This window comes from Drosophila virilis, chromosome 2 (assembly GCF_030788295.1).
Source record: "Drosophila virilis strain 15010-1051.87 chromosome 2, Dvir_AGI_RSII-ME, whole genome shotgun sequence".
Classification (NCBI taxonomy): Eukaryota; Metazoa; Arthropoda; class Insecta; order Diptera; family Drosophilidae; genus Drosophila; species Drosophila virilis.
In genome coordinates this window covers 14468548-14476345 of record NC_091544.1, presented here as the reverse complement: position 1 = coordinate 14476345, position 7798 = coordinate 14468548, and the positions used below count along the sequence as shown (strand labels likewise).

General features: G+C 41.9%; 1 long non-coding RNA gene across 2 annotated transcripts; it reads right to left on the bottom strand.

Annotated features, from left to right (window-relative positions):
- Positions 1 to 881: 881 nt before the first annotated feature.
- LOC138910917 (uncharacterized) lies at positions 882 to 1316 on the bottom strand. Of its 2 annotated transcripts, none has more exons than XR_011416127.1 (3): positions 1188 to 1316; positions 978 to 1096; positions 882 to 904 (listed from the first exon to the last, which is right to left on the bottom strand). It is a non-coding gene; the product is annotated as an uncharacterized lncRNA (long non-coding RNA). The 2 variants fall into 2 exon arrangements; XR_011416128.1 differs by having other exon boundaries at positions 903 to 925.
- Positions 1317 to 7798: the final 6482 nt, after the last annotated feature.

Sequence of the window (7798 nt, the reverse complement as noted above, 5' to 3'; positions counted from 1 at the left end):
TTAGCCGGGCTAAGCGTCTAATTAAGTTGCCCCAGCAGTTAGCAGCCTGTGCACATACGAGTTCTGATCGATGGCGTGTTAGTGGCCAACAATTTGGTTATTGGAGATGCTGATGCTTATTGCATGCGAAAAAGACACGTTCGTATCTGACCGCACAATAACTACTATTTGCAGCTCTAATTGCATTAAGTTGTAGATTAATATGCATTTGCAATAGATTTGTATATTAATTGGATTTATAGTTTTGTTTAGTGGGTTAAACTTTCACTTATCTTTATCGTTTGTGTTTACGTAGTTTACATGCATCAGAGATGTTATTTGGTCATTTTAAAATATGTTAAATGCATATTTAAATTTTCGTTTACTTTGTTATAAAGATATGTTATGTCATAGATTACTTTTTCGATTCATTCAGATCGATATAACATATTAAAATTCAAAACCCTCTGCCTAAGCTGTCAAGTCAGATTGTTCAATAACGTGCAAGCCCGCTGCTGTTTATTAATTAAAAGGCAGCAGAAAATATAAATGTACCACCATCACATACAGACCTAAATCAGTGTTGTGATTCAGAGGTCTGGAGTATTTATATTGCACAATCAAAAACAAAAACAAAGGTAATATTTAAATATAAAGAAAGTGAAAAAGAAAAACATGTAGCCCTATAATTATATTCCAACCATGCCCCTCATAACCCACGATTCGGTTGACTCCGGTGCAGCATTTTGGCGCTGATCCTCGCGCAGCACCTCATCATAGAGATTTGCAAATAAACGAATTTCCTGTTCCGTGAGTGTCAGCACCAAAGTGTCGTTGAGCATATCAATGTCAATATCAAATAGATGCACAAAGTCAGGGGTCCGGAGATCTCCATCTTGATGGGATTGTTCTGGTGCCGGCATGGCTGCTGGGACAACATGCGGATCTGGATCTGTTGTGCTGTCATTGGATGCTTCAGCTGGATCGCCAGCGCTCACCTGAAACTCGCGACGACACAGCGGGCACCGAGGATCGCCCCTCACCTGCAAATAGCGTTCTAAACAATCCGTGCAAAAAGAATGGCTGCACGGCAAGCAACAAGGCCGCTGTTGCTCATCTAAACAAAATATGCATGGATTAGGGTTAGACTTCATGATATCGGACCTTCAAGGAAATGCACAAAAACTTATCCAACGACACTCGCTTACAAATCTAAGTTCGCTTAAAAGGACACCGTTGATAGTTGAATTACACACAGACGCTTGAATTCGCCTCAAGGTTTTTTAATTTACAAAAGGCTTGCAAAAGCGAATTAACAGGCACTGCCTACTTATTAAAATACATTTTAGAATAACAAGAAAACGGGGGATTATAATTATTACAAATACCCTGCCATCTGTACCAGTACACATTTTATAAACGTTATTGTATTTATTTTTTATATCCAAACAACCATAACACCCTGTTAGTATAAGTAAATTGCCTGAAGCAAGCCATTATCCCAATGCATACATAACGTTGACTTTGCTAAAAGAACTGCTCTCTGGGAATATTGAATATTTTCATTAAATCTTGGTCAAAGTTTATGGCAATTTTCAATATGTTTTTCCGACAACGACGTCGACGACGACGCTACTGCGCCCGTTGCTTTTGTTGCAGTTCTTGCTGGTGCCATTGTTGTTATTGTTATTGTTGCAGTTGCTCGATTCATTCAAATTGCATTCAAATCAATTACATTCGAACTAAACATAATTCATGTGGTATGGGTTAATACAACAAATTACAACTGACATTTAAACAGAAACATGAAACGGACAATTTAACATGAGCCACAGCCAAGCCGAAGAATAAAACAAAAAAAAAAAATAATAAATAAAAGCAACACAAAGGCTGGCAACGGCCGCTGCCAGGCATCATATGAGGCAATGGGCAAAGGCAAAAAATCGAGAAAACCGAAAAGCCAAAAAGTCAAAAAGAGACGAAAACAAAATTCAAAAATAAAGGCGCATATAAAATCGGAGCCACTCAGACAAACCAACAACGAGCGATCAAGGCAAAGTGACCTTCAGTGGCCACAAAAAAGTGCAGCCCCACACACAGGCAACAACTTCATGGCTAAGAAAACCAAAAGAAAAAAAACAATAAAATTCTTTTCTCACGATTGTTGACTTTAACACTTACAGCGTCGAAAAATTACGAGGCATATTCACTGTCATTGCCTGCAAAGCCCCGCCAGAAATTAAGCTTGACAGCGTGGCCGCATAAAATGCACTCGTATACAAAGTTTTCGTATACCGATAATAATAATAACAACGACTACAACAATAACAACAACAGCAACAACAAAGGCAACAACTGGAAATAAGCTACTGTGCTGGAGACAAATTTCCAGCTGACGAGTCGGAAAGCAACAGGAAGACTCGTAGCTGCAACCTTTCAATGGAATCGAGAGAGTAAGAGATAAATGTTCTTTGCCGGGTCTGGCAATTTTTGCTTAATTTTATGTGCTTTGCATATTTTCACTGTGATTGCATTAAAATTTTGTTTGCGTGTTGAACTCATTTATTTGTGCTGCTTTTATCGATTTAATGCATTTCGTAGTTGGCCTGTCCGCAAGGTTTTAAATCTGTTCGCCTGCCTTTGTTTTTGTAATTAAGTGAAATTTATATTACTGCAAGTTCGTCGCTTAAGTCTTTTGTTTGCGCGTCGCACATCGTGGCACGTAAATTGCCGAAAAAGATATTTCCTACTTGGACTTGCCGGGACTGTCTGCGTGGGCCGCTACTAAGCTCTTCCCACTCCGCAGACACCCTCTTCTTGAGTCTGTCTCCGCGCTAAGCTGAGCTTCAGTTGTCCTGGCAGCGGCTTCTCTTGCAGCAGTAGCTTATTTTAATCCGCCGGGTTGGTGGCGTGCATACATAATACATAATTACTGGTTTCACTTTTTGCCTGCCTGTGATTATCGTGGCATTTCTTGACGTTTTATTTTTTATTTTAATTCTCTTTTTTTGCAGCCATTGTGGTTTTTTTTATTACCCTACAGCTGTAGTCATTGTAGTTTTCTTTTTTTTTTTAACTTCTTTCTTTTTAGTAGGGGTCGCATCGTATGGTTTCTTTATTTTTAATTTTTATGATGTGTTAATGGATATTTTTGTGACATGACCTCCTGGCATGCTGTTGTTATGGCCGAAGCCAAGCCGCCTACTTGATGAGTTCTGCCTACCTGTCAGGCCGTCCGACTTAGTAGAGCCGAAGCGTCTGCATAGAGTGAAACCATCGCAGGCATTATGCAATGTTATGCATGTCCAGTTGAAGTGCGCTATAATTGAAGCTATTTAAAGCTTGTTTAATGGCAAGGACACGCCACGATCCATGCAAAGCCGACCACAAGGCTGTCCCCTTCTCGGTCCTGAGCTTGTCAGCCCGCCAATCAGTTTGATGGGCGGTGCGAATGCGAAAATCAGCAAAAACCCGACCGGGCAGCCGATTAATATCTTAAAAGCGTTTGGCGGCGCTAGATGGCGCCCTAACATATACGCCCGATCATCACACTTAAGTGAATTTCTCATCCAAATGTGACCCAGTTTCCTATCAACCATCTGCACTTCTGCGAAGTGCCTCCTGATATTGAGAACAAAACAGGGGAACGAAATCGAGATGAAGTTCGAGTTGTATCGGAGTCGAGCGAGTTGTCGCTCAAATTACACGCACACAGCTCGGCTGAAAGCTGATTACAGGCCCCGAGGCATGCAATTTGCATCAATAAAACTTGAAGCCTGGCGCGGCAACGTCTGCTGCTGTAGGTCAGTTTGTGATTCCTGTCCCTGACGCTGCCCTTAAATGCCGTTCATCTTGTTCAGCGTGGCGTTGATTTGTTGACTGCTTCTGCATTTGGCTTGGCCGTTCACTGGCTTCAATCAAGTGACGATGGTCGCAAACGAGCCAAAGGCGCGTACAGGACGGATTCCAGGCCCGGCCTAACGCACGCCCCGTACACTTTCATCTGAGCCGAGGCCGACATGTTATCCACAGCATGTCTCTTATCGGATAAGAGTCGACTATAGCGATGGCTGATGGTGTCTGGCCACTTGACCGACCAATAATTACTTTCTCCGTCTTGAGTGGGCAAAGACTGTTATTGATTTCTGATTGCCGGCATAATTTTATTATGCATCATTAAGCCGATAAAGTCTCTGCTCGTACACCAAATAACAACGCACATTTGCAGCCATTTTCAAATTGCTTATGGCCTTTAAAGAACTTTAGCTTTGGAAAAAAAATCCAATGAAACCAGAGATATTTTTCATAAACGTAAGACTTTCCAAAAATTATGTGTAAATGTGAAAGGTTCACGGCCTATCCGATGTAAGTGAAAATTTCAATCGGAAACATTTTTGGGCAGGGTTCAACTGATTTGCATGTGAAAAAAGCCGCCGGGTTTATTATTTGACCGATTAATAAATCTTCGCTAATGATTTGCAAGAAATACAAAAACAAATTGAGCTGTAAATTTAACAAAGGTCATTAGATCAGTGACTGATGCTAAAACTAAGAGCTGATTTATGTAGTTTTATGATTGTTATGAAATGTAAATGTTACACAAGATCTCGCTGGCAGATCTCGCTGTGATCTTATTAATATATGTTGCCATAAGTCGCCTCATACAAACTCTTACAATGTGTAACAGCATGTGTATCTTAATCTCATCAAGGCTTATAGTTGCCCTCTTTTGGCCAAGGGCCCTTATTTATAGCATATATGTGTATTATTGTGCAATTTCTTTTGTGGCAGTTGAAGTTTGCTAAATTAACTTCACTTCAGATCAAAAGCCGCCAAAAAGGCAAATCCGCAGTATCAAAAAAATAAAAAAAAATTTTGGCATACAGAAAAAACCAAAAATAATAACAGCTGCAGCTTCTCCACACCGCTCAAGTGTTATTTCTGACAGTTCAGACGTCCACTCCAAAGTGAGATCTGTCATAAAAACGACCTGTGCCGCTCTTGATTTTGATTTTGATTTTGGCGGATTTTGGATGACGGGCTGCCCGGCAGCCTGGCTGCCATTTCAAAACGCAACAGCCCAAAAATTTATGCAGATTTTAAATTAAAGCGCCTTATCAACAACAACAACAAAGCATAACCGGTTGCTCGATAGCCAATTTTGTCTGGGTCTCAGTCTCAGTTTCAGTTGATGGGTTTTCTTTTCATTTTTTGTGATTTTATTTTGGAGTGGCACTTCCTTAATTGGAGCAGGCACTGCAACAAGTGCAGCGCTAATTCATTATATTATTTAATAAATATAATTAACGAATAATAAGAAAACAAAACGAAACGCTAAAAAAAAAAAAAAAAATGCTGCGATCACTACTCATTTGTTGCCAACATTAAAATTACTTAATAATTTCCATCAAAACTAATTAATTTCAATATTTTTCAACCAAGCATAAGCTGCCCCAAGGTGCTCTCCAGACGAGAGACGATGGGACACGCCAACAGCAAAGAGAACGGGAGCACCATCGGCATCAGCGCGTTAAGCATATTGTGTTGCACTTAACCCTTTTTGCCGACTTTGTACTTTAAAGATTGTTGTTGCAACATAAAAATACTTATTACGTGCAGCAGAACATGCAGCAAGCCCAAAGGCGTTTTGCAATTTTTATATACATAATTATTCATGTAGTTATGTGCTATGTCGTAAATATATAGTCAGGCTATTTGTCTCTTTCTCTGGCTCCCTCTCTTTCCCACTCGATCAGTTAGTGGGTTTTTGGGAGTAACTTAAATCAATTTCTGCACATAGCGGCAAATCGTCAACGGTCGAAGCCGTAGCTGAAGTTGCGACCGGGGTCTGGAATCTCTCTGCAAGTCTTTCAGTCTGCGGCCCGTTCGCTGCGCTTGAGTAATTTCATTTTTGGTGGCTTTGTCCTTACTGGCAAATGACTTGAAGCTTGGACGCGGCTTCCTGGCCATCTCTTATGGCATTTATGCTACTTATGCAGCGTTTGTGGCTGCTGCTGCTGCTGCTGTTGCAGTGCCGCTAAAATAACCGTAATTAATCAATTTGAGCAAAGTGGCAGCAGCGGGACTTGGCGTAGGGCGTACGGTCAACGGCAATGTCCGTGTAATAACAATGAAAACAGCGTGTGTTGCATGGGACACGGCCAGACGTGGCATATTGCTATACACGTACTCATACTCGTATTGCTACTCATGTATATCTGCACACCATAAATTATGTTCGCACAGGGTTAAGCGCATTATTTAAGCATTCATCACGAGCTGCGGCCCAGTCGCAGACACCGCCTTGGTCCGAAATCGTCTGGGGCCCTTGGCTGCTTCTCTCATCTGTTGCCGTGTAATAATTTTTGAAATTTATGTAAACAGTGTTGATTATGGATGAGTTATGTAGCATGTTCTACCCTTTGTTGCTGTTGCCATTTTCGCGCTGCGAGCGCAGTTAATTTTAAGCTTGTTTTGCAGGAACTCGCCTGCACTTACCCGTAAGCCCCAACCCCAGCCTCAGCCTGAGCCTGAGCTTGAGTCATCGTCCAATTGATGTCTTTATTAGGCTGCTGCCCGCAACACGGCTGCTAAATATCAAGCGGGTTACATATTTTTGCTTGGAATAATAAAATGCCAGCTAGTGAACGACGCTGACTTCGAGTCTGCAGCGGGCTCAAGCCATGAGTATGCTGACAGCTTGCATTTAAGGCGTGTTTGAAGCACTTAGCCAAGTCATGGGAAGCCAAAAGTCGCTCTCGGACCTTTGAGCATCTAAGACCCATGATATACATAAATATTTTGAATCGCCGAATTTGTATGTGGCACATTAAAACTGACACGAACAATTATTTACCATGCCACACACACACACACACACACACACACTCACTCATAAGCTTTTTTGGGGAAATATGAATTGCAGCGAGCAAAGCCATAGGTAGTGGCCAAACCATTTGGGTGGCGCTTTTGTCTTTGAAACGTGCCTTTGCTCGTGCCACATGCAGCGCGCGCTGCCTGCAACGTTTCAGCCGCCGATAATATTTTAATTTTATTTTTTCATCAGCTCAAGTCAGGCACGCTGGGCCACGTAGCCACCCGGCAGATATGGGCACGTTTAGCGGGGACAATCACTCGATAGACTGTCACATGTCCCCTGCAACTGCAACGCATGTCACCTGAGTCTCAGCTTCTGCCTCGGCTGGCAGCAGTTGCAACTAGTGGGTAGCTCGCCTAATGGCCTGCGATTTGCGCTTTTAAACATGCGCGCTGATAAGCACGACAAACATTTAACAAGTAATTAAACATACTCCCAAAGCTCAGTCCCAGTCGTTGACTCCGACTCAGCCATAGTTTCAGTCCAGTCTGGACGGACGCCGGCTCTGGCGTGGCCTGTTGGCAAATGTGGGTTAAGGACGCACAGCACTCAACGGTCGCCGCCCCTCGCCGCTGGCAGTCAATGTTCATTTTGAACATTTTGTTTTCGTTTTGGATATTTGGTGTAATAGTTGTAATAGAGTTGCTGAAATTTGGCATTGTGCACATACATATAGCTATGGCAACGGCATACAGTACACAGATGTCTGACCCACACCCACATTTCATTAGCTCCAGTCGCTGGGCGCTGTGATAAATGTGATAATAAATATTCGAGCTGTTTGTGAGTGTTATAATTTAGTGTTGATTAGTTTGCGCAAATAAGAGTTATTGATTCAATTTCAATTAAAAGGATATGAATGTTTTGCGTTAGCACCATTCCAGGTCACATCAATTCTCTCGCCTACAAATGAAAAGACTACCAACAAACCCGTTTCCGTTT